This window comes from Heterodontus francisci, chromosome 4 (genome assembly GCF_036365525.1).
Source record: "Heterodontus francisci isolate sHetFra1 chromosome 4, sHetFra1.hap1, whole genome shotgun sequence".
Taxonomy (NCBI): Eukaryota; Metazoa; Chordata; class Chondrichthyes; order Heterodontiformes; family Heterodontidae; genus Heterodontus; species Heterodontus francisci.
The window spans coordinates 209,971,061-209,994,561 of NC_090374.1; positions in this window are offsets into that span (position 1 = coordinate 209,971,061).

The window sequence follows — 23,501 nt, forward strand, 5'->3', positions numbered from 1 at the left end:
GTCTCTCTCGCTGTCTCCCTCGCTGTCTCTCTCGCTGTCTCTCTCGCTGTCTCTCTCGCTGTCTCTCTCGCTGTCTCTCTCGCTGTCTCCCTCGCAGTCTCTCTCGCAGTCTCTCTTGCAGTCTCTCTCGCTGTCTCCCTCGCTGTCTCCCTCGCTGTCTCCCTCGCTGTCTCCCTCGCTGTGTCCCTCGCTGTGTCCCTCGCTCTCTCCCTCACTCTCTCCCTCGCAGTCTCCCTCGCCGTCTCTCTCGCTGTCTTCCTCGCAGTTTCTCTCGCTGTCTCCCTCGCTGTCTCCCTCGCTGCCTCCCTCGCTGTCTCCCTAGCAGTCGCTCTCGCAGTCTCTCTCGCAGTCTCTCTCGCAGTCTCTCTCGCAGTCTCTCTCGCAGTCTCCCTCGCTGTCTCCCTCGCTGTCTCCCTCGCTGTCTCCCTCGCTGTCTCCCTCGCTGCCTCCCTCGCAGTCTCTCTCGCTGTCTCCCTCGCTGTCTCCCTCGCTGTCTCCCTCGCTGTCTCCCTCGCTGTCTCCCTCGCTCTCTCTCTCGCCGTCTCCCTCGCAGTCTCTCTCGCAGTGTCTCTCGCTGTATCCCTCGCTGTCTCTCTCGCTATTTCCCTAGCAGTCTCTCTCGCAGTTTCTCTCGCTTTCTCCCTCGCAGTCCCTCTCGCTGTCTCCCTCGCAGTCTCTCTCGCAGTCTCTCTCGCAGTCTCTCTCGCAGTCTCTCTCGCAGTCTCCCTCGCTGTCTCCCTCCCAGTCTCTCTCGCAGTCTCTCTCGCAGTCTCTCTCGCAGTCTCTCTCGCAGTCTCTCTCGCAGTCTCTCTCGCTGTCTCCCTCGCTGTCTCCCTCACAGTCTCTCTCGCTGTCTCCCTCGCAGTCTCTCTCGCTGTCTCTCTCGCTGTCTCCCTCGCAGTCTCCCTCGCAGTCTCTATCGCTGTCTCCCTCGCAGTCTCTCTCGCAGTCTCTCTCGCAGTCTCTCTCGCAGTCTCACTCGCTCTCTCCCTCGCAGACTCTCGCACTGTCTCCCTCGCAGTCTCCCTCGCAGTCTCCCTCGCAGTCTCCCTCGCAGTCTCCCTCGCTGTCTCCCTCGCTGTCTCCCTCGCTGTCTCCCTCGCTGTCTCTCTCGCTGTCTCCCTCGCTGTCTCTCTCGCTGTCTCTCTCGCTGTCTCTCTCGCTGTCTCCCTCGCAGTCTCTCTTGCAGTCTCTCTCGCTGTCTCCCTCGCTGTCTCCCTCGCTGTCTCCCTCGCTGTCTCCCTCGCTGTGTCCCTCGCTCTCTCCCTCGCAGTCTCCCTCGCCGTCTCTCTCGCAGTCTCTCTCGCTGTCTTCCTCGCAGTTTCTCTCGCTGTCTCCCTCGCTGTCTCCCTCGCTGTCTCCCTCGCTGCCTCCCTCGCTGTCTCCCTAGCAGTCGCTCTCGCAGTCTCTCTCGCAGTCTCTCTCGCAGTCTCTCTCGCAGTCTCCCTCGCTGTCTCCCTCGCTGTCTCCCTCGCTGTCTCCCTCGCTGCCTCCCTCGCAGTCTCTCTCGCTGTCTCCCTCGCTGTCTCCCTCGCTGTCTCCCTCGCTGTCTCCCTCGCTGTCTCCCTCGCTCTCTCTCTCGCCGTCTCCCTCGCAGTCTCTCTCGCAGTGTCTCTCGCTGTATCCCTCGCTGTCTCTCTCGCTATTTCCCTAGCAGTCTCTCTCGCAGTTTCTCTCGCTTTCTCCCTCGCAGTCCCTCTCGCTGTCTCCCTCGCAGTCTCTCTCGCAGTCTCTCTCGCAGTCTCTCTCGCAGTCTCTCTCGCTGTCTCTCTCGCTGTCTCCCTCGCTGTCTCTCTCGCTGTCTCTCTCGCTGTCTCCCTCGCAGTCTCTCTCACAGTCTCTCTCGCAGTCTCTCTCGCAGTCTCTCTCGCAGTCTCTCTCGCAGTCTCTCTCGCAGTCTCCCTCGCTGTCTCCCTCCCAGTCTCTCTCGCAGTCTCTCTCGCAGTCTCTCTCGCAGTCTCTCTCGCAGTCTCTCTCGCTGTCTCCCTCGCTGTCTCCCTCACAGTCTCTCTCGCTGTCTCCCTCGCAGTCTCTCTCGCAGTCTCTCTCGCTGTCTCCCTCGCAGTCTCTATCGCTGTCTCCCTCGCAGTCTCTCTCACAGTCTCTCTCGCAGTCTCTCTCGCAGTCTCTCTCGCAGTCTCACTCGCTCTCTCCCTCGCAGACTCTCGCACTGTCTCCCTCGCAGTCACCCTCGCAGTCTCCCTCGCAGTCTCCCTCGCAGTCTCCCTCGCTGTCTCCCTCGCTGTCTCCCTCGCTGTCTCTCTCGCTGTCTCCCTCGCTGTCTCTCTCGCTGTCTCTCTCGCTGTCTCTCTCGCTGTCTCTCTCGCTGTCTCTCTCGCTGTCTCTCTCGCTGTCTCCCTCGCAGTCTCTCTTGCAGTCTCTCTTGCAGTCTCTCTCGCTGTCTCCCTCGCTGTCTCCCTCGCTGTCTCCCTCGCTGTCTCCCTCGCTGTGTCCCTCGCTGTGTCCCTCGCTCTCTCCCTCGCTCTCTCCCTCGCAGTCTCCCTCGCCGTCTCTCTCGCTGTCTTCCTCGCAGTTTCTCTCGCTGTCTCCCTCGCTGTCTCCCTCGCTGCCTCCCTCGCTGTCTCCCTAGCAGTCGCTCTCGCAGTCTCTCTCGCAGTCTCTCTCGCAGTCTCTCTCGCAGTCTCTCTCGCAGTCTCCCTCGCTGAATCCCTCGCTGTCTCCCTCGCTGTCTCCCTCGCTGTCTCCCTCGCTGCCTCCCTCGCAGTCTCTCTCGCTGTCTCCCTCGCTCTCTCCCTCGCTCTCTCTCTCGCAGTTTCTCTCGCTTTCTCCCTCGCAGTCCCTCTCGCTGTCTCCCTCGCAGTCTCTCTCGCAGTCTCTCTCGCAGTCTCTCTCGCAGTCTCTCTCGCAGTCTCTCTCGCAGTCTCCCTCGCTGTCTCCCTCCCAGTCTCTCTCGCAGTCTCTCTCGCAGTCTCTCTCGCAGTCTCTCTCGCAGTCTCTCTCGCAGTCTCTCTCGCTGTCTCCCTCGCTGTCTCCCTCACAGTCTCTCTCGCTGTCTCCCTCGCAGTCTCTCTCGCTGTCTCTCTCGCTGTCTCCCTCGCAGTCTCTATCGCTGTCTCCCTCGCAGTCTCTCTCGCAGTCTCTCTCGCAGTCTCTCTCGCAGTCTCTCTCGCAGTCTCACTCGCTCTCTCCCTCGCAGACTCTCGCACTGTCTCCCTCGCAGTCTCCCTCGCAGTCTCCCTCGCTGTCTCCCTCGCTGTCTCCCTCGCTGTCTCCCTCGCTGTCTCTCTCGCTGTCTCTCTCGCTGTCTCTCTCGCTGTCTCTCTCGCTGTCTCTCTCGCTGTCTCTCTCGCTGTCTCCCTCGCAGTCTCTCTTGCAGTCTCTCTCGCTGTCTCCCTCGCTGTCTCCCTCGCTGTCTCCCTCGCTGTCTCCCTCGCTGTGTCCCTCGCTCTCTCCCTCGCAGTCTCCCTCGCCGTCTCTCTCGCAGTCTCTCTCGCTGTCTTCCTCGCAGTTTCTCTCGCTGTCTCCCTCGCTGTCTCCCTCGCTGTCTCCCTCGCTGCCTCCCTCGCTGTCTCCCTAGCAGTCGCTCTCGCAGTCTCTCTCGCAGTCTCTCTCGCAGTCTCCCTCGCTGTCTCCCTCGCTGTCTCCCTCGCTGTCTCCCTCGCTGCCTCCCTCGCAGTCTCTCTCGCTGTCTCCCTCGCTGTCTCCCTCGCTGTCTCCCTCGCTGTCTCCCTCGCTCTCTCTCTCGCCGTCTCCCTCGCAGTCTCTCTCGCAGTGTCTCTCGCTGTATCCCTCGCTGTCTCTCTCGCTATTTCCCTAGCAGTCTCTCTCGCAGTTTCTCTCGCTTTCTCCCTCGCAGTCCCTCTCGCTGTCTCCCTCGCAGTCTCTCTCGCAGTCTCTCTCGCAGTCTCTCTCGCAGTCTCTCTCGCTGTCTCTCTCGCTGTCTCCCTCGCTGTCTCTCTCGCTGTCTCCCTCGCAGTCTCTCTCACAGTCTCTCTCGCAGTCTCTCTCGCTGTCTCCCTCGCAGTCTCTATCGCTGTCTCCCTCGCAGTCTCTCTCGCAGTCTCTCTCGCAGTCTCTCTCGCAGTCTCTCTCGCTTTCTCCCTCGCTGTCTCCCTCGCTCTCTCTCTCGCAGTTTCTCTCGCTTTCTCCCTCGCAGTCCCTCTCGCTGTCTCCCTCGCAGTCTCTCTCGCAGTCTCTCTCGCAGTCTCTCTCGCAGTCTCTCTCGCAGTCTCTCTCGCAGTCTCCCTCGCTGTCTCCCTCCCAGTCTCTCTCGCAGTCTCTCTCGCAGTCTCTCTCGCAGTCTCTCTCGCAGTCTCTCTCGCAGTCTCTCTCGCTGTCTCCCTCGCTGTCTCCCTCACAGTCTCTCTCGCTGTCTCCCTCGCAGTCTCTCTCGCTGTCTCTCTCGCTGTCTCCCTCGCAGTCTCTATCGCTGTCTCCCTCGCAGTCTCTCTCGCAGTCTCTCTCGCAGTCTCTCTCGCAGTCTCTCTCGCAGTCTCACTCGCTCTCTCCCTCGCAGACTCTCGCACTGTCTCCCTCGCAGTCTCCCTCGCAGTCTCCCTCGCTGTCTCCCTCGCTGTCTCCCTCGCTGTCTCCCTCGCTGTCTCTCTCGCTGTCTCCCTCGCTGTCTCTCTCGCTGTCTCTCTCGCTGTCTCTCTCGCTGTCTCTCTCGCTGTCTCTCTCGCTGTCTCCCTCGCAGTCTCTCTTGCAGTCTCTCTCGCTGTCTCCCTCGCTGTCTCCCTCGCTGTCTCCCTCGCTGTCTCCCTCGCTGTGTCCCTCGCTCTCTCCCTCGCAGTCTCCCTCGCCGTCTCTCTCGCAGTCTCTCTCGCTGTCTTCCTCGCAGTTTCTCTCGCTGTCTCCCTCGCTGTCTCCCTCGCTGTCTCCCTCGCTGCCTCCCTCGCTGTCTCCCTAGCAGTCGCTCTCGCAGTCTCTCTCGCAGTCTCTCTCGCAGTCTCCCTCGCTGTCTCCCTCGCTGTCTCCCTCGCTGTCTCCCTCGCTGCCTCCCTCGCAGTCTCTCTCGCTGTCTCCCTCGCTGTCTCCCTCGCTGTCTCCCTCGCTGTCTCCCTCGCTCTCTCTCTCGCCGTCTCCCTCGCAGTCTCTCTCGCAGTGTCTCTCGCTGTATCCCTCGCTGTCTCTCTCGCTATTTCCCTAGCAGTCTCTCTCGCAGTTTCTCTCGCTTTCTCCCTCGCAGTCCCTCTCGCTGTCTCCCTCGCAGTCTCTCTCGCAGTCTCTCTCGCAGTCTCTCTCGCAGTCTCTCTCGCTGTCTCTCTCGCTGTCTCCCTCGCTGTCTCTCTCGCTGTCTCCCTCGCAGTCTCTCTCACAGTCTCTCTCGCAGTCTCTCTCGCTGTCTCCCTCGCAGTCTCTATCGCTGTCTCCCTCGCAGTCTCTCTCGCAGTCTCTCTCGCAGTCTCTCTCGCAGTCTCTCTCGCTTTCTCCCTCGCTCTCTCCCTCGCAGACTCTCTCGCAGACTCTCTCGCATTCTCTTTCACTGTCTCTTTCGCTGTCTCTCTCGATGTCTCTCTCGTTGTCTCCCTCTCAGTCTCCCTCTCAGTCTCTCTCTCAGTCTCTCTCTCAGTCTCTCTCGCATTCTCTCTCGCTGTCTCCCTCGCACTCTCTGGCTTTCTCTCTCGCTTTCTCTCTCGCAGTCCCTCTCACTGTCTCTCTCGCAGTCTCTCTCGCAGTCTCTCTCGCAGTCTCTCTCGCAGTCTCTCTCGCTGTCTCCCTCACAGTCTCCCTCACAGTCTCCCTCACAGTCTCTCTCGCTGTCTCTCTCGCTGTCTCTCTCGCCGTCTCCCTCACAGTCTCTCTCGAAGTCTCTCTCGCTGTCTCCCTCGCTGTCTCTCTCGCTCTCTCTCTCGCCGTCGCTCTCACCGTCTCCCTCGCCGTCTCCCTCGCAGTCACTCTCGCAGTCTCTCTCGCTGTATCCCTCGCTGTCTCTCTCGCTATCTCCATAGCAGTCTCTCTCGCAGTCTCCCTCACAGTCTCCCTCGCTGTCTCCCTCACAGTCTCTCTCGCTGTCTCCCTCACAGTCTCTCTCGCTGTCTCCCTCGCAGTCACCCTGGATGTCTCTCTCGCAGTCTCTCTCACATTCTCTTTCGCTGTCTCTCTCTATGTCTCTCTCGTTGTCTCCCTCGCTGTCTCCCTCGCTGTCTCCCTCGCTGTCTCTCTCTCAGTCTCTCTCTCAGTCTCTCTCTCAGTCTCTCTCGCATTCTCTCTCGCTGTCTCCCTCGCTGTCTCCCTCGCACTCTCTGGCTTTCACTCTGGCTTTCTCTCTGGCTTTCTCTCTCGCAGTCCCTCTCACTGTCTCTCTCGCAGTCTCCCTCACAGTCTCTCTCGCAGTCTCCCTCACAGTCTCTCTCGCTGCCTCTCTCGCTGTCTCTCTCGCCGTCTCCCTCGCAGTCTCTCTCGAAGTCTCTCTCGCTGTCTCCCTCGCTGTCTCTCTCGCTCTCTCTCTCGCCGTCTCCCTCGCCGTCTACCTCGCAGTCACTCTCGCAGTCTCTCTCGCTGTATCCCTCGCTGTCTCTCTCGCTATCTCCATAGCAGTCTCTCTCGCAGTCTCCCTCGCTGTCTCCCTCGCAGTCTCCATCGCAGTCTCTCTCGCAGTCTCCCTCGCTATCTCCCTCGCTATCTCCCTCGCTGTCTCTCTCGCTGTCTCCCTTGCAGTCTCCCTCGCAGTCTCCCTCGCAGTCTCTCTCGCAGTCTCTCTCGCAGTCTCTCTCGCAGTCTCTCTCGCAGTCACTCTCGCAGTCTCTCTCCTTTCTCCCTCGCAGTCTCTCTCGCAGTCTCTCTCGCAGTCTCTCTCGCAGTCTCTCTCGCAGTCTCTCTCGCTGTCTCCCTCGCTGTCTCCCTCGCTTTCTCCCTCGCTGTCTCTCTCGCTGTGTCTCTCGCTGTCTCCCTCGCAGTCTTTCTTGCAGTCTCTCTCGCTGTCTCCCTCGCTGTCTCCCTCGCTCTCTCCCTCGCAGTCTCCCTCTCTGTCTCCCTTGCCGTCTCTCTCGCAGTCTCTCTCGCAGTCTCTCTCGCAGTCTCTCTCGCAGTCTCTCTCGCAGTCTCTCTCGCAGTCTCCCTCGCTGTCTCCCTCCCAGTCTCTCTCGCAGTCTCTCTCGCAGTCTCTCTCGCAGTCTCTCTCGCAGTCTCTCTCGCAGTCTCTCTCGCTGTCTCCCTCGCTGTCTCCCTCACAGTCTCTCTCGCTGTCTCCCTCGCAGTCTCTCTCGCTGTCTCTCTCGCTGTCTCCCTCGCAGTCTCTATCGCTGTCTCCCTCGCAGTCTCTCTCGCAGTCTCTCTCGCAGTCTCTCTCGCAGTCTCTCTCGCAGTCTCACTCGCTCTCTCCCTCGCAGACTCTCGCACTGTCTCCCTCGCAGTCTCCCTCGCAGTCTCCCTCGCTGTCTCCCTCGCTGTCTCCCTCGCTGTCTCCCTCGCTGTCTCTCTCGCTGTCTCCCTCGCTGTCTCCCTCGCTGTCTCCCTCGCTGTCTCTCTCGCTGTCTCTCTCGCTGTCTCTCTCGCTGTCTCTCTCGCTGTCTCTCTCGCTGTCTCCCTCGCAGTCTCTCTTGCAGTCTCTCTCGCTGTCTCCCTCGCTGTCTCCCTCGCTGTCTCCCTCGCTGTCTCCCTCGCTGTGTCCCTCGCTCTCTCCCTCGCAGTCTCCCTCGCCGTCTCTCTCGCAGTCTCTCTCGCTGTCTTCCTCGCAGTTTCTCTCGCTGTCTCCCTCGCTGTCTCCCTCGCTGTCTCCCTCGCTGCCTCCCTCGCTGTCTCCCTAGCAGTCGCTCTCGCAGTCTCTCTCGCAGTCTCTCTCGCAGTCTCCCTCGCTGTCTCCCTCGCTGTCTCCCTCGCTGTCTCCCTCGCTGCCTCCCTCGCAGTCTCTCTCGCTGTCTCCCTCGCTGTCTCCCTCGCTGTCTCCCTCGCTGTCTCCCTCGCTCTCTCCCTCGCCGTCTCCCTCGCAGTCTCTCTCGCAGTGTCTCTCGCTGTATCCCTCGCTGTCTCTCTCGCTATTTCCCTAGCAGTCTCTCTCGCAGTTTCTCTCGCTTTCTCCCTCGCAGTCCCTCTCGCTGTCTCCCTCGCAGTCTCTCTCGCAGTCTCTCTCGCAGTCTCTCTCGCAGTCTCTCTCGCTGTCTCTCTCGCTGTCTCCCTCGCTGTCTCTCTCGCTGTCTCCCTCGCAGTCTCTCTCACAGTCTCTCTCGCAGTCTCTCTCGCTGTCTCCCTCGCAGTCTCTATCGCTGTCTCCCTCGCAGTCTCTCTCGCAGTCTCTCTCGCAGTCTCTCTCGCAGTCTCTCTCGCTTTCTCCCTCGCTCTCTCCCTCGCAGACTCTCTCGCAGACTCTCTCGCATTCTCTTTCACTGTCTCTTTCGCTGTCTCTCTCGATGTCTCTCTCGTTGTCTCCCTCTCAGTCTCCCTCTCAGTCTCTCTCTCAGTCTCTCTCTCAGTCTCTCTCGCATTCTCTCTCGCTGTCTCCCTCGCACTCTCTGGCTTTCTCTCTCGCTTTCTCTCTCGCAGTCCCTCTCACTGTCTCTCTCGCAGTCTCTCTCGCAGTCTCTCTCGCAGTCTCTCTCGCAGTCTCTCTCGCTGTCTCCCTCACAGTCTCCCTCACAGTCTCCCTCACAGTCTCTCTCGCTGTCTCTCTCGCTGTCTCTCTCGCCGTCTCCCTCACAGTCTCTCTCGAAGTCTCTCTCGCTGTCTCCCTCGCTGTCTCTCTCGCTCTCTCTCTCGCCGTCGCTCTCACCGTCTCCCTCGCCGTCTCCCTCGCAGTCACTCTCGCAGTCTCTCTCGCTGTATCCCTCGCTGTCTCTCTCGCTATCTCCATAGCAGTCTCTCTCGCAGTCTCCCTCACAGTCTCCCTCGCTGTCTCCCTCACAGTCTCTCTCGCTGTCTCCCTCACAGTCTCTCTCGCTGTCTCCCTCGCAGTCACCCTGGATGTCTCTCTCGCAGTCTCTCTCACATTCTCTTTCGCTGTCTCTCTCTATGTCTCTCTCGTTGTCTCCCTCGCTGTCTCCCTCGCTGTCTCCCTCGCTGTCTCTCTCTCAGTCTCTCTCTCAGTCTCTCTCTCAGTCTCTCTCGCATTCTCTCTCGCTGTCTCCCTCGCTGTCTCCCTCGCACTCTCTGGCTTTCACTCTGGCTTTCTCTCTGGCTTTCTCTCTCGCAGTCCCTCTCACTGTCTCTCTCGCAGTCTCCCTCACAGTCTCTCTCGCAGTCTCCCTCACAGTCTCTCTCGCTGCCTCTCTCGCTGTCTCTCTCTCCGTCTCCCTCGCAGTCTCTCTCGAAGTCTCTCTCGCTGTCTCCCTCGCTGTCTCTCTCGCTCTCTCTCTCGCCGTCTCCCTCGCCGTCTACCTCGCAGTCACTCTCGCAGTCTCTCTCGCTGTATCCCTCGCTGTCTCTCTCGCTATCTCCATAGCAGTCTCTCTCGCAGTCTCCCTCGCTGTCTCCCTCGCAGTCTCCATCGCAGTCTCTCTCGCAGTCTCCCTCGCTATCTCCCTCGCTATCTCCCTCGCTGTCTCTCTCGCTGTCTCCCTTGCAGTCTCCCTCGCAGTCTCCCTCGCAGTCTCTCTCGCAGTCTCTCTCGCAGTCTCTCTCGCAGTCTCTCTCGCAGTCACTCTCGCAGTCTCTCTCCTTTCTCCCTCGCAGTCTCTCTCGCAGTCTCTCTCGCAGTCTCTCTCGCAGTCTCTCTCGCAGTCTCTCTCGCTGTCTCCCTCGCTGTCTCCCTCGCTTTCTCCCTCGCTGTCTCTCTCGCTGTGTCTCTCGCTGTCTCCCTCGCAGTCTTTCTTGCAGTCTCTCTCGCTGTCTCCCTCGCTGTCTCCCTCGCTCTCTCCCTCGCAGTCTCCCTCTCTGTCTCCCTTGCCGTCTCTCTCGCAGTCTCTCTCGCTGTCTTCCTCGCAGTTTCTCTCGCTGTCTCCCTCGCTGTCTCCCTAGCAGTCGCTCTCGCTGTCTTCCTCGCAGTTTCTCTCGCTGTCTCCCTTGCTGTCTCCCTCGCTGTCTCCCTCGCTGTCTCCCTCGCTGCCTCCCTCGCTGTCTCCCTCGCTGTCTCCCTCGCTGTCTCCCTCGCAGTCGCTCTCGCAGTCTCTCTCGCAGTCTCCCTCGCTGTCTCCCTCGCTGTCTCCCTCGCTGTCTCCCTCGCTGTCTCCCTCGCAGTCTCTCTCGAAGTCTCCCTCGCTGTCTCCCTCGCTGTCTCCCTCGCTGTCTCCCTCGCTGTCTCCCTGGCTGTCTCCCTCGCTGTCTCCCTCGCTCTCTCTCTCGCCGTCTCCCTCGCAGTGTCTCTCGCAGTGTCTCTCGCTTTCTCCCTCGCAGTCTCTCTCGCTGTCTCCCTCGCAGTCTCTCTCGCAGTCTCTCTCGCTGTCTCCCTCACTGTCTCCCTCACAGTCTCTCTCGCTGTCTCCCTCACAGTCTCTCTCGCTGTCTCCCTCGCAGTCTCTCTTACAGTCTCTCTTACAGTCTCTCTCGCAGTCTCTCTCGCTGTCTCCCTCGCAGTCTCTATCGCTGTCTCCCTCGCAGTCTCTCTCGCAGTCTCTCTCGCATTCTCTCTCGCTTTCTGCCTCGCTCTCTCCCTCGCAGAATCTCTCGCTCTCTCCCTCGCAGACTCTCTCGCTGTCTCCCTCGCAGTCTCCCTCGCTGTCTCCCTCGCTGTCTCTCTCGCTGTCTCTCTCAGTCTCTCTCGCTGTCTCCCTCGCAGTCTCCCTCGAAGTCTCCCTCGAAGTCACCCTGGATGTCTCTCTCGCAGTCTCTCTCGCATTCTCTTTCGCTGTCTCTCTCGATGTCTCTCTCTCAGTCTCTCTCTCAGTCTCTCTCTCAGTCTCTCTCTCAGTCTCTCTCTCAGTCTCTCTCTCAGTCTCTCTCGCATTCTCTCTCGCATTCTCTCTCGCTGTCTCCCTCGCACTCTCTGGCTTTCTCTCTCGCAGTCCCTCTCACTGTCTCTCTCGCAGTCTCTCTCGCAGTCTCTCTCGCAGTCTCTCTCGCAGTCTCTCTCGCAGTCTCCCTCGCAGTCACTCTCACTTTCTCCCTCGCTGTCTCTCTCACTGTCTCTCTCGCATTCCTTCTCGCACTCTTTCTCGCAGTCTCTCTCGCTGTCTCCCTCGCTGTCTCCCTCGCTGTCTCCCTCGCTGTCTCCCATGCTGTCTCCCTCGCAGTCTCCCTCGCAGTCTCTCTCGCTGTCTCTCTCGCTGTCTCCCTCGCTTTCTCCTTCGCTGTCTCTCTCGCTGTCTCTCTCGCTGTCTCCCTTGCAGTCTCTCTCGCTGTCTGCCTCGCTGTCTCCCTCGCTGTCTCCCTCGCTGTCTCCCTCGCTGTCTCCCTCGCTGTCTCCCTCGCAGTCTCCCTCGCCGTCTCCCTCGCCGTCTCTCTCGCAGTCTCTCTCGCTGTCTCCCTCGCCGTCTCTCTCGCAGTCTCTCTCGCTGTCTTCCTTGCAGTTTCTCTCGCTGTCTCCCTCGCAGTCTCTCTCACTGTCTCCCTCGCTGTTTCCCTCGCTGCCTCCCTCGCTGTCTCCCTAGCAGTCGCTCTCGCAGTCTCTCTCGCTGTCTTCCTCGCAGTTTCTCTCGCTGTCTCCCTCGCTGCCTCCCACGCTGTCTCCCTCGCTGTCTCTCTCGCATTCTCACTCGTTGTCTCCCTTGCAGTCTCTCTCGCTGTGTCCCTCGCAGTCTCTCTCGCAGTCTCTCTCGCAGTCTCTATTGCTGTCTCTGTCGCTGTCACTGTCGCTGTCTCTGTCGCTGTCTCTGTCGCTGTCTCCCTCGCTGTCTCCCTCGCTGTCTCCCTCGCTGTCTCCCTCACAGTCTCTCTCGAAGTCTCTCTCGCTGTCTACCTCGCTGTCTCCCTCGCTGTCTCTCTCGCTCTCTCTCTCGCCGTCTCCCTCGCCGTCTTAATCGCTGTCTCCCTCGCATTCTCTCTCGCAGTGTCTCTCGCTGTCTCCCTCGCAGTCTCCCTCGCAGTCTCCCTCGCAGTCTCTCTCGCTGTCTCCCTCACAGTCTCTCTCGCTGTCTCCCTCGCAGACTCTCTCGAAGTCGCTCTCGCTTTCTCCCTCGCTTTCTCCCTCGCTGTCTCTCTCGCAGTCCTTCTCACAGTCCTTCTCGCAGTCTCTCTCGCTGTCTCCAGCGCTGTCTCCCTCGCTGTCTCCCTCGCTGTCTCCCTCGCTGTCTCCCTCGCTGTCTCCCTCGCTGTCTCCCTCGCTGTCTCCCACGCAGTCTCTCTCGCTGTCTCTCTCGCTGTCTCCATCGCTTTCTCCCTCGCTGTCTCTCTCGCTGTCTCTCTCGCTGTCTCTCTCGCTGTCTCTCTCGCTGCCTCTCTCGCTGTCTCTCTTGCAGTCTCTCTTGCTGTCTCCCTCGCTGTGTCTCTCGCTCTCTCCCTCGCTGTTTCCCTCGCTGTCTCACGCGCTCTCTCTCGCAGTCTCTCTCGCAGTCTCTCTCGCTGTCTCCCTTGTTGTGTCCCTCGCTGTTTCCCTCGCTGTCTCTCTCGCAGTCTCCCTCGCTGTCTCCCTCGCTGTCTCCCTCGCAGTCTCCCTCGCTGTCTCCCTCGCTGTCTCCCTCGCTGTCTCCCTCGTCGTCTCCCTCGCCGTCTCCCTTGCAGTCACTCTCTCTATATCCCCGGCTGTCTCTCTCGCTATCTCCATAGCAGTATCTCTCACTGTCTCCCTCGCTGTCTCTGTCTCTGTCGCTGTCTCTGTCGCTGTCTCTGTCGCTGTCTCTGTCGCTGTCTCCGTCGCTGTCTCCCTCGCTGTCTCCCTCGTCGTCTCCCTCGTCGTCTCCCTCGCCGTCTCCCTGGCCGTCTCCCTCGCAGTCTCCCTCGCAGTCTCTCTCGCAGTCTCTCTCGCAGTCTCTCTCAATGTACTCTCGCTGTCTCCCTCGCTGTCTCCCTCGCTGTCTCCCTCGCTCTATCCCTCGCTGTATCTCTCGCAGTCTCTCTCGCAGTCTCTCTCGCAGTCTCTCTCGCTGTCTCTCTCGCTGTCTCCCTCGCAGTCTCTCTCGCTCTCTCCCTCGCTGTCTCTCTCGCCGTCTCTCTCTCCATCTCTCTCTCCATCTCTCTCGCAGTCTCCCTCGCTGTCTCCCTCGCTGTCTCCCTCGCTGTCTCCCTCGCAGTCTCTCTCGCAGACTCTCTCGCAGTCTCTCTCGCAGTCTCTCTCGCAGTCTCTCTCGCAGTCTCCCTCGCTGTCTCCCTCCCAGTCTCTCTCGCAGTCTCTCTCGCAGTCTCTCTCGCAGTCTCTCTCGCAGTCTCTCTCGCAGTCTCTCTCGCTGTCTCCCTCACAGTCTCTCTCGCTGTCTCCCTCGCAGTCTCTCTCGCAGTCTCTCTCGCTGTCTCCCTCGCAGTCTCTATCGCTGTCTCCCTCGCAGTCTCTCTCGCAGTCTCTCTCGCAGTCTCTCTCGCAGTCTCACTCGCTCTCTCCCTCGCAGACTCTCGCACTGTCTCCCTCGCAGTCTCCCTCGCAGTCTCCCTCGCAGTCTCCCTCGCTGTCTCCCTCGCTGTCTCTCTCGCTGTCTCCCTCGCTGTCTCTCTCGCTGTCTCTCTCGCTGTCTCTCTCGCTGTCTCTCTCGCTGTCTCTCTCGCTGTCTCCCTCGCAGTCTCTCTTGCAGTCTCTCTCGCTGTCTCCCTCGCTGTCTCCCTCGCTGTCTCCCTCGCTGTCTCCCTCGCTGTGTCCCTCGCTCTCTCCCTCGCAGTCTCCCTCGCCGTCTCTCTCGCAGTCTCTCTCGCAGTCTTCCTCGCAGTTTCTCTCGCTGTCTCCCTCGCTGTCTCCCTCGCTGTCTCCCTCGCTGTCTCCCTCGCTGTCTCCCTCACAGTCTCTCTCGAAGTCTCTCTCGCTGTCTACCTCGCTGTCTCCCTCGCTGTCTCTCTCGCTCTCTCTCTCGCCGTCTCCCTCGCCGTCTTAATCGCTGTCTCCCTCGCATTCTCTCTCGCAGTGTCTCTCGCTGTCTCCCTCGCAGTCTCCCTCGCAGTCTCCCTCGCAGTCTCTCTCGCTGTCTCCCTCACAGTCTCTCTCGCTGTCTCCCTCGCAGACTCTCTCGAAGTCGCTCTCGCTTTCTCCCTCGCTTTCTCCCTCGCTGTCTCTCTCGCAGTCCTTCTCACAGTCCTTCTCGCAGTCTCTCTCGCTGTCTCCAGCGCTGTCTCCCTCGCTGTCTCCCTCGCTGTCCCCCTCGCTGTCTCCCTCGCTGTCTCCCTCGCTGTCTCCCTCGCTGTCTCCCTCGCTGTCTCCCTCGCTGTCTCCCTCGCTGTCTCCCACGCAGTCTCTCTCGCTGTCTCTCTCGCTGTCTCCATCGCTTTCTCCCTCGCTGTCTCTCTCGCTGTCTCTCTCGCTGTCTCTCTCGCTGTCTCTCTCGCTGCCTCTCTCGCTGTCTCTCTCGCAGTCTCTCTCGCTGTCTCCCTCGCTGTGTCTCTCGCTCTCTCCCTCGCTGTTTCCCTCGCTGTCTCATGCGCTCTCTCTCGCAGTCTCTCTCGCAGTCTCTCTCGCTGTCTCCCTTGTTGTGTCCCTCGCTGTTTCCCTCGCTGTCTCTCTCGCAGTCTCCCTCGCTGTCTCCCTCGCTGTCTCCCTCGCAGTCTCCCTCGCTGTCTCCCTCGCTGTCTCCCTCGCTGTCTCCCTCGTCGTCTCCCTCGCCGTCTCCCTTGCAGTCACTCTCTCTGTATCCCCGGCTGTCTCTCTCGCTATCTCCATAGCAGTATCTCTCACTGTCTCCCTAGCTGTCTCTGTCTCTGTCGCTGTCTCTGTCGCTGTCTCTGTCGCTGTCTCTGTCGCTGTCTCCCTCGCTGTCTCCCTCGCTGTCTCCCTCGTCGTCTCCCTCGTCGTCTCCCTCGTCGTCTCCCTGGCCGTCTCCCTCGCAGTTTCTCTCGCAGTCTCTCTCGCAGTCTCTCTCAATGTACTCTCGCTGTCTCCCTCGCTGTCTCCCTCGCTGTCTCCCTCGCTCTATCCCTCGCTGTATCTCTCGCTGTATCTCTCGCAGTCTCTCTCGCAGTCTCTCTCGCTGTCTCTCTCGCTGTCTCCCTCGCAGTCTCTCTCGCTCTCTCCCTCGCTGTCTCTCTCGCCGTCTCTCTCTCCATCTCTCTCTCCATCTCTCTCTACATCTCTCTCGCAGTCTCCCTCGCTGTCTCCCTCGCAGTCTCTCTCGCAGTCTCTCTCGCAGTCTCTCTCGCAGTCTCTCTCGCAGTCTCCCTCGCTGTCTCCCTCCCAGTCTCTCTCGCAGTCTCTCTCGCAGTCTCTCTCGCAGTCTCTCTCGCAGTCTCTCTCGCAGTCTCTCTCGCAGTCTCTCTCGCTGTCTCCCTCGCTGTCTCCCTCACAGTCTCTCTCGCTGTCTCCCTCGCAGTCTCTCTCGCAGTCTCTCTCGCTGTCTCCCTCGCAGTCTCTATCGCTGTCTCCCTCGCAGTCTCTCTCGCAGTCTCTCTCGCAGTCTCTCTCGCAGTCTCACTCGCTCTCACCCTCGCAGACTCTCGCACTGTCTCCCTCGCAGTCTCCCTCGCAGTCTCCCTCGCAGTCTCCCTCGCTGTCTCCCTCGCTGTCTCTCTCGCTGTCTCCCTCGCTGTCTCTCTCGCTGTCTCTCTCGCTGTCTCTCTCGCTGTCTCTCTCGCTGTCTCTCTCGCTGTCTCCCTCGCAGTCTCTCTTGCAGTCTCTCTCGCTGTCTCCCTCGCTGTCTCCCTCGCTGTCTCCCTCGCTGTCTCCCTCGCTGTCTCCCTCGCTGTGTCCCTCGCTCTCTCCCTCGCAGTCTCCCTCGCCGTCTCTCTCGCAGTCTCTCTCGCTGTCTTCCTCGCAGTTTCTCTCGCTGTCTCCCTCGCTGTCTCCCTCGCTGTCTCCCTCACTGCCTCCCTCGCTGTCTCCCTTGCAGTCGCTCTCGCAGTCTCTCTCGCAGTCTCTCTCGCAGTCTCTCTCGCAGTCTCTCTCGCAGTCTCTCTCGCAGTCTCCCTCGCTGTCTCCCTCGCTGTCTCCCTCGCTGCCTCCCTCGCAGTCTCTCTCGCTGTCTCCCTCGCTGTCTCCCTCGCTGTCTCCCTCGCTGTCTCCCTCGCTGTCGCTCTCGCTATTTCCCCAGCAGTCTCTCTCGCAGTTTCTCTCGCTTTCTCCCTCGCAGTCCCTCTCGCTGTCTCCCTCGCAGTCTCTCTCGCAGTCTCTCTCGCAGTCTCTCTCGCAGTCTCTCTCGCAGTCTCTCTCGCTGTCTCTCTCGCTGTCTCCCTCGCTGTCTCTCTCGCTGTCTCCCTCGCAGTCTCTCTCACAGTCTCTCTCGCAGTCTCTCTCGCTGTCTCCCTCGCAGTCTCTATCGCTGTCTCCCTCGCAGTCTCTCTCGCAGTCTCTCTCGCAGTCTCTCTCGCAGTCTCTCTCGCTTTCTCCCTCGCTCTCTCCCTCGCAGACTCTCTCGCAGACTCTCTCGCTGTCTCCCTCACTGTCTCTCTCGCTGTCTCCCTCGCAGTCTCTCTCGCAGTCTCCCTCGCAGTCTCCCTCGAAGTCTCCCTCGAAGTCACCTTGGATGTCTCTCTCTCAGTCTCTCTCGCATTCTCTTTCGCTGTCTCTTTCGCTGTCTCTCTCGATGTCTCTCTCGTTGTCTCCCTCTCAGTCTCCCTCTCAGTCTCCCTCTCAGTCTCCCTCTCAGTCTCTCTCTCAGTCTCTCTCTCAGTCTCTCTCGCATTCTCTCTCGCTTTCTCTCTCGCAGTCCCTCTCACTGTCTCTCTCGCAGTCTCTCTCGCAGTCTCTCTCGCAGTCTCTCTCGCAGTCTCTCTCGCTGTCTCCCTCACAGTCTCCCTCACAGTCTCTCTCGATATCTCCATAGCAGTCTCTATCGCAGTCTCCCTCACAGTCTCCCTCGCTGTCTCCCTCACAGTCTCTCTCGCTGTCTCCCTCACAGTCTCTCTCGCTGTCTCCCTCGCAGTCACCCTGGATGTCTCTCTCGCAGTCTCTCTCGCATTCTCTTTCGCTGTCTCTCTCTATGTCTCTCTCGTTGTCTCCCTCGCTGTCTCCCTCGCTGTCTCCCTCTCAGTCTCTCTCTCAGTCTCTCTCTCAGTCTCTCTCTCAGTCTCTCTCTCAGTCTCTCTCGCATTCTCTCTCGCTGTCTCCCTCGCTGTCTCCCTCGCACTCTCTGGCTTTCTCTCTGGCTTTCTCTCTGGCTTTCTCTCTCGCTTTCTCTCTCGCAGTCCCTCTCACTGTCTCTCTCGCAGTCTCCCTCACAGTCTCTCTCGCTGCCTCTCTCGCTGTCTCTCTCGCCGTCTCCCTCGCAGTCTCTCTCGAAGTCTCTCTCGCTGTCTCCCTCGCTGTCTCTCTCGCTCTCTCTCTCGCCGTCGCCCTCGCCGTCTCCCTCGCCGTCTACCTCGCAGTCACTCTCGCAGTCTCTATCGCTGTATCCCTCGCTGTCTCTCTCGCTATCTCCATAGCAGTCTCTCTCGCAGTCTCCCTCGCTGTCTCCCTCGCAGTCTCCATCGCAGTCTCCCTCGCCGTCTCTCTCGCAGTCTCTCTCGCAGTCTCTCTCGCAGTCTCCCTCGCTATCTCCCTCGCTATCTCCCTCGCTGTCTCTCTCGCTGTCTCCCTTGCAGTCTCCCTCGCAGTCTCCCTCGCAGTCTCTCTCGCAGTCTCTCTCGCAGTCTCTCTCGCAGTCATTCTCGCAGTCTCTCTCCTTTCTCCCTCGCAGTCTCTCTTGCAGTCTCTCTTGCAGTCTCTCTTGCAGTCTCTCTTGCAGTCTCTCTCGCTGTCTCCCTCGCTGTCTCCCTCGCTGTCTCCCTCGCTCTCTCCCTCGCAGTCTCCCTCTCTGTCTCCCTTGCCGTCTCTCTCGCAGTCTCTCTCGCTGTCTTCCTCGCAGTTTCTCTCGCTGTCTCCCTGGCTGTCTCCCTCGCTGTCTCCCTCGCTGTCTCCCTAGCAGTCGCTCTCGCAGTCTCTCTCGCAGTCTCTCTCGCAGTCTCTCTCGCAGTCTCTCTCGCTGTCTCCCTCGCTGTCTCCCTCGCTGTCTCCCTCGCTGCCTCCCTCGCAGTCTCTCTCGAAGTCTCTCTCGCTGTCTCCCTCGCTGTCTCCCTCGCTGTCTCCCTCGCTGTCTCTCTCGCTGTCTCTCTCGCCGTCTCCCTCGCAGTCTCTCTCGCAGTGTCTCTCGCTGTATCCCTCGCTGTCTCTCTCGCTATTTCCCTAGCAGTCTCTCTCGCAGTTTCTCTCGCTTTCTCTCTCGCTGTCTTCCTCGCAGTCTCTCTCGCAGTCTCTCTCGCAGTCTCTCTCGCAGTCTCTCTCGCAGTCTCTCTCGCAGTCTCCCTCGCAGTCTCCCTCGCAGTCTCCCTCGCAGTCTCTCTCGCAGTCTCTCTCGCAGTCTCTCTCGCAGTCTCTCTCGCTGTCTCTCTCGCTGTCTCCCTCGCTGTCTCCCTCGCTGTCTCCCTCGCTGTCTCCCTCACAGTCTCTCTCGCTGTCTCCCTCGCAGTCTCTCTCGCAGTCTCTCTCGCTGTCTCCCTCGCAGTCTCTATCGCTGTCTCCCTCGCGGTCTCTATCGCTGTCTCCCTCGCAGTCTCTCTCGCAGTCTCACTCGCTTTCTCCCTCGCTCTCTCCCTCGCAGGCTCTCTCGCTGTCTCCCTCGCAGTCTCCCTCGCAGGCTCTCTCGCTGTCTCCCTCGCAGTCTCTCTCGCATTCTCTTTCGCTGTCTCTCTCGTTGTCTCTCTCGATGTCTCTCTCATTGTCTCCCTCGCTGTCTCCCTCTCAGTCTCTCTCTCAGTCTCTCTCGCATTCTCTCTCGCTGTCTCCCTCGCACTCTCTGGCTTTCTCTCTCGCTTTCTCTCACGCAGTCCCTCTCACTGTCTCTCTCGCAGTCTCTCTCGCAGTCTCTCTCGCAGTCTCTCTCACTGTCTCCCTCACAGTCTCCCTCACAGTCTCCCTCACAGTCTCTCTCGCTGTCTCTCTCGCTGTCTCTCTCGCTGTCTCCCTCGCTGTCTCTCTCGCTGTCTCTCTCGCTGTCTCTCTCGCCGTCTCCCTCGCAGTCTCTCTCGAAGTCTCTCTCGCTGTCTCCCTCGCTGTCTCTCTCGCTCTCTCTCTCGCCGTCGCTCTCGCCGTCTCCCTCGCAGTCTCTCTCGAAGTCTCTCTCGAAGTCTCTCTCGCTGTCTCCCTCGCTGTCTCTCCCGCTCTCTCTCTCGCCGTCGCTCTCGCCGTCTCCCTCGCCGTCTCCCTCGCAGTCTCTCTCGAAGTCTCCCACGCTGTCTCCCTCGCTGTCTCTCTCGCTCTCTCTCTCGCCGTCTCCCTCGCCGTCTCCCTCGCAGTCACTCTCGCAGTCTCTCTCGCTGTATCCCTCGCTGTCTCTCTTGCTATCTCCATAGCAGTCTCTCTCGCAGTCTCCCTCACAGTCTCTCTCGCTGTCTCCCTCGCAGTCACCCTGGATGTCTCTCTCGCAGTCTCTCTCGCATTCTCTTTCGCTGTCTCTCTCGATGTCTCTCTCGATGTCTCTCTCGTTGTCTCCCTCGCTGTCTCCCTCTCAGTCTCTCTCTCAGTCTCTCTCTCAGTCTCTCTCGCATTCTATCTCGCTGTCTCCCTCGCTGTCTCCCTCGCACTCTCTGGCTTTCTCTCTGGCTTTCTCTCTCGCAGTCCCTCTCACTGTCTCTCTCGCAGTCTCTCTCGCAGTCTCTCTCGCAGTCTCTATCGCAGTCCCTCTCACTGTCTCTCTCGCAGTCTCCCTCACAGTCTCTCTCGCTGCCTCTCTCGCTGTCTCTCTCGCCGACTCCCTCGCAGTCTACCTCGCAGTCTCTCTCGCAGTCTCTCTCGCAGTCTCTCTCGAAGTCTCTCTCGAAGTCTCTCTCGCTGTCTCCCTCGCTGTCTCTCTCGCTCTCTCTCTCGCCATCGCCCTCGCCGTCTCCCTCGCCGTCTCCCTCGCAGTCACTCTCGCAGTCTCTCTCGCTGTATCCCTCGCTGTCTCTCTCGCTATCTCCATAGCAGTCTCTCTCGCAGTCTCCCTCACAGTCTCCCTCGCTGTCTCTCTCGCAGTCTCTCTCGCAGTCTCTCTCGCAGTCTCTCTCGCTGTCTCCCTCGCTGTCTCTCTCGCTGTCTCCCTTGCAGTCTCCCTCGCAGTCTCTCTCGCTTTCTCCCTCGCAGTCTCTCTCGCTTTCTCCCTCGCAGTCTCTCTCGCAGTCTTCCTCGCAGTTTCTCTCGCTGTCTCCCTCGCTGTCTCCCTCGCAGTCTCTCTTGCAGTCTCCCTCGCTGTCTCCCTCCCGTCTCCCTCGCTGTCTCCCTCGCTGTCTCCCTTGCTGTCTCTCTCGCAGTCTCCCTCGCTATCTCCCTCGCTGTCTCCCTCGCTGTCTCACGCGATCTCTCTCGCATTCTCTGTCGTTGTCTCCCTCGCAGTCTCTCTCGCTGTGTCCCTCGCAGTCTCTCTCACAGGCTCTGTCGCTGTCTCCCTCGCTGCCTCCCTCGCAGTCTCCCTCGCCGTCTCCCTCGCTGTCTCCCTCGCTGTCTCCCTCGCTGCCTCCCTCGCTGTCTCCCTAGCAGTCGCTCTCACAGTCTCTCTCGCAGTCTCTCTCGCAGTCTCCCTCGCTGTCTCCCTCGCTGTCTCCCTCGCTGTCTCCCTCGCTGTCTCCCTCGCTGTCTCCCTCACTGTCTCCCTCGCTGTCTCCCTCGCTGCCTCCCTCGCAGTCTCTCTCGAAGTCTCTCTCGCTGTCTCCCTCGCTGTCTCCCTCGCTCTCTCTCTCGCTCTCTCTCTCGCCGTCTCCCTCGCAGTCTCTCTCGCTGTATCCCTCGCTGTCTCTCTCGCTATTTCCCTAGCAGTCTCTCTCGCAGTTTCTCTCGCTTTCTCCCTCGCAGTCTCTCTCGCTGTCTCCCTCGCAGTCTCTCTCGCAGTCTCTCTCGCAGTCTCTCTCACAGTCTCTCTCGCAGTCTCTCTCGCAGTCTCTCTCGCTGTCTCCCTCGCAGTCTGTCTCGCTGTCTCCCTCGCAGTCTCTCTCACAGTCTCTCTCGCAGTCTCTCTCGCTGTCTCCCTCGCAGTCTCTATCGCTGTCACCCTCGCAGTCTCTCTCGCAGTCTCTCTCGCAGTCTCTCTCGCAGTCTCTCTCGCAGTCTCTCTCGCAGTCTCTCTCGCTTTCTCCCTCGCTCTCTCACTCGCAGACTCTCTCACTGTCTCCCTCGCAGTCTCCCTCGCTGTCTCCCTCGCTGTCTCCCTCGTGTCTCTCTCGCTGTCTCTCTCGCTGTCTCTCTCGCTGTCTCTCTCGCTGTCTTCCTCGCAGTCTCTCTTGCAGTCTCTCTCGCTCTCTCCCTCGCCGTCTCCCTCGCCGTCTCTCTCGCAGTCTCTCTCGCTGTCTTCCTCGCAGTTTCTCTCGCTGTCTCCCTCGCTGTCTCCCTCGCTGTCTCCCTCGCTGCCTCCCTCGCTGTCTCCCTAGCAGACGCTCTCGCAGTCTCTCTCGCAGTCTCCCTCGCTGTCTCCCTCGCTGTCTCCCTCGCTGCCTCCCTCACAGTCTCTCTCGAAGTCTCCCTTGCTGTCTCCCTCGCTGTCTCCCTCGCTGTCTCCCTCGCTGTCTCCCTCGCTGTCTCCCTGGCTGTCTCCCTCACTGTCTCCCTCGCCGTCTCTCTCGCCGTGTCTCTCGCTATATCCCTCGCTGTCTCTCTCGCTATTTCCCTAGCAGTCTCTCTCGCAGTTTCTCTCGCTGTCTCCCTCGCAGTCTCTCTCGCTGTCTCCCTCGCAGTCTCTCTCGCAGTCTCTCTCGCAGTCTCTCTCGCTGTCTCCCTCGCTGTCTCCCTCGCAGTCTCTCTCGCAGTCTCTCTCACAGTCTCACTCGCAGTCTCTCTCGCTGTCTCCCTCGCAGTCTCTATCGCTGTCTCCCTCGCAGTCTCTCTCGCTTTCTCCCTCGCTTTCTCCCTCGCTCTCTCCCTTGCAGACTCTCTCGCAGACTCCCTCGCTGACTCCCTCGCTGTCTCCCTCGCTGTCTCCCTCACTGTCTCTCTCGCTGTCTCCCTCACATTCTCTCTCGCTGTCTCTCTCGCTGTCTCCCTCGCAGTCTCCCTCGCAGTCTCCCTCGAAGTCTCCCTCGAAGTCACCCTGGATGTCTCTCTCGCAGTCTCTCTCGCATTCTCTTTTGCTGTCTCTCTCGATGTCTCTCTCGATGTCTCTCTCGCTGTCTCCCTCGCTGTCTCCCTCTCAGTCTCTCTCTCAGTCACTCTCGCATTCTCTCTCGCTGTCTCCCTCGCACTCTCTGGCTTTCTCTCTCGCTTTCTCTCTCGCAGTCCCTCTCACTGTCTCTCTTGCAGTCTCTCTCGCAGTCTCTCTCGCAGTCTCTCTCGCAGTCTCTCTCGCAGTCTCTCTCGCAGTCTCTCTCGCTGTGTCCCTCACAGTCTCTCTCGCTGTCTCTCTCGCTGTCTCTCTCGCTGTCTCTCTCGCTGTCTCTCTCGCCGTCTCCCTCGCAGTCTCTCTCGAAGTCTCTCTCGCTGTCTCCCTCGCTGTCTCCCTCGCTGTCTCTCTCGCTCTCTCTCTCGCCGTCGCTCTCTCCGTCTCCCTCGCCGTCTCCCTCGCAGTCTCTCTCGCAGTCTCTCTCGCTGTATCCCTCGCTGTCTCTCTCGCTATCTCCATAGCAGTCTCTCTCGCAGTCTCCCTCACAGTCTCCCTCGCTGTCTCCCTCACAGTCTCTCTTGCTGTCTCCCTCGCAGTCACCCTGGATGTCTCTCTCGCAGTCTCTCTCGCATTCTCTTTCGCTGTCTCTCTCGATGTCTCTCTCGTTGTCTCCCTCGCTGTCTCCCTCGCTGTCTCCCTCTCAGTCTCCCTCTCAGTCTCCCTCTCAGTCTCTCTCTCAGTCTCTCTCGCATTCTCTCTCGCTGTCTCCCTCGCTGTCTCCCTCGCACTCTCTGGCTTTCTCTCTGGCTTTCTCTCTCGCTTTCTCTCTCGCAGTCCCTCTCACTGTCTCTCTCGCTGTCTCCCTCACAGTCTCCCTCACAGTCTCTCTCGCTGCCTCTCTCGATGTCTCTCTCGCCGTCTCCCTCGCAGTCTCTCTCGAAGTCTCTCTCGCTGTCTCCCTCGCTCTCTCTCTCGCTCTCTCTCTCGCTCTCTCTCTCGCCGTCGCCCTCGCCGTCTCCCTCGCCGTCTCCCTCGCCGTCTCCCTCGCAGTCTCTCTCGCTATCTCCATAGCAGTCTCTCTCGCAGTCTCCCTCACAGTCTCCCTCGCTGTCTCCCTCGCTGTCTCCCTCGCAGTCTCTCTCGCAGTCTCTCTCGCAGTCTCTCTCGCAGTCTCTCTCGCAGTCTCTCTCGCAGTCTCTCTCGCTGTCTCCCTCGCTATCTCCCTCGCTATCTCCCTCGCTGTCTCTCTCGCTGTCTCCCTTGCAGTCTCTCTCGCAGTCTCTCTCGCTTTCTCCCTCGCAGTCTCTCTCGCAGTCTCTCTCGCTTTCTCCCTCGCTGTCTCTCTCGCAGTCTCTCTCGCAGTCTCTCTCGCTGTCTCCCTCACTTTCTCCCTCGCTTTCTCCCTCGCTTTCTCCCTCGCTGTCTCTCTCGCTGTCTCTCTCGCTGTCTCTCTTGCTGTCTCTCTCGCTGTCTCTCTCGCTGTCTCCCTCGCAGTCTCTCTTGCAGTCTCTCTCGCTGTCTCCCTCGCTGTCTCCCTCGCTGTCTCCCTCGCTGTGTCCCTCGCTCTCTCCCTCGCAGTCTCCCTCACTGTCTCCCTCGCCGTCTCTCTCGCAGTCTCGCTCGCTGTCT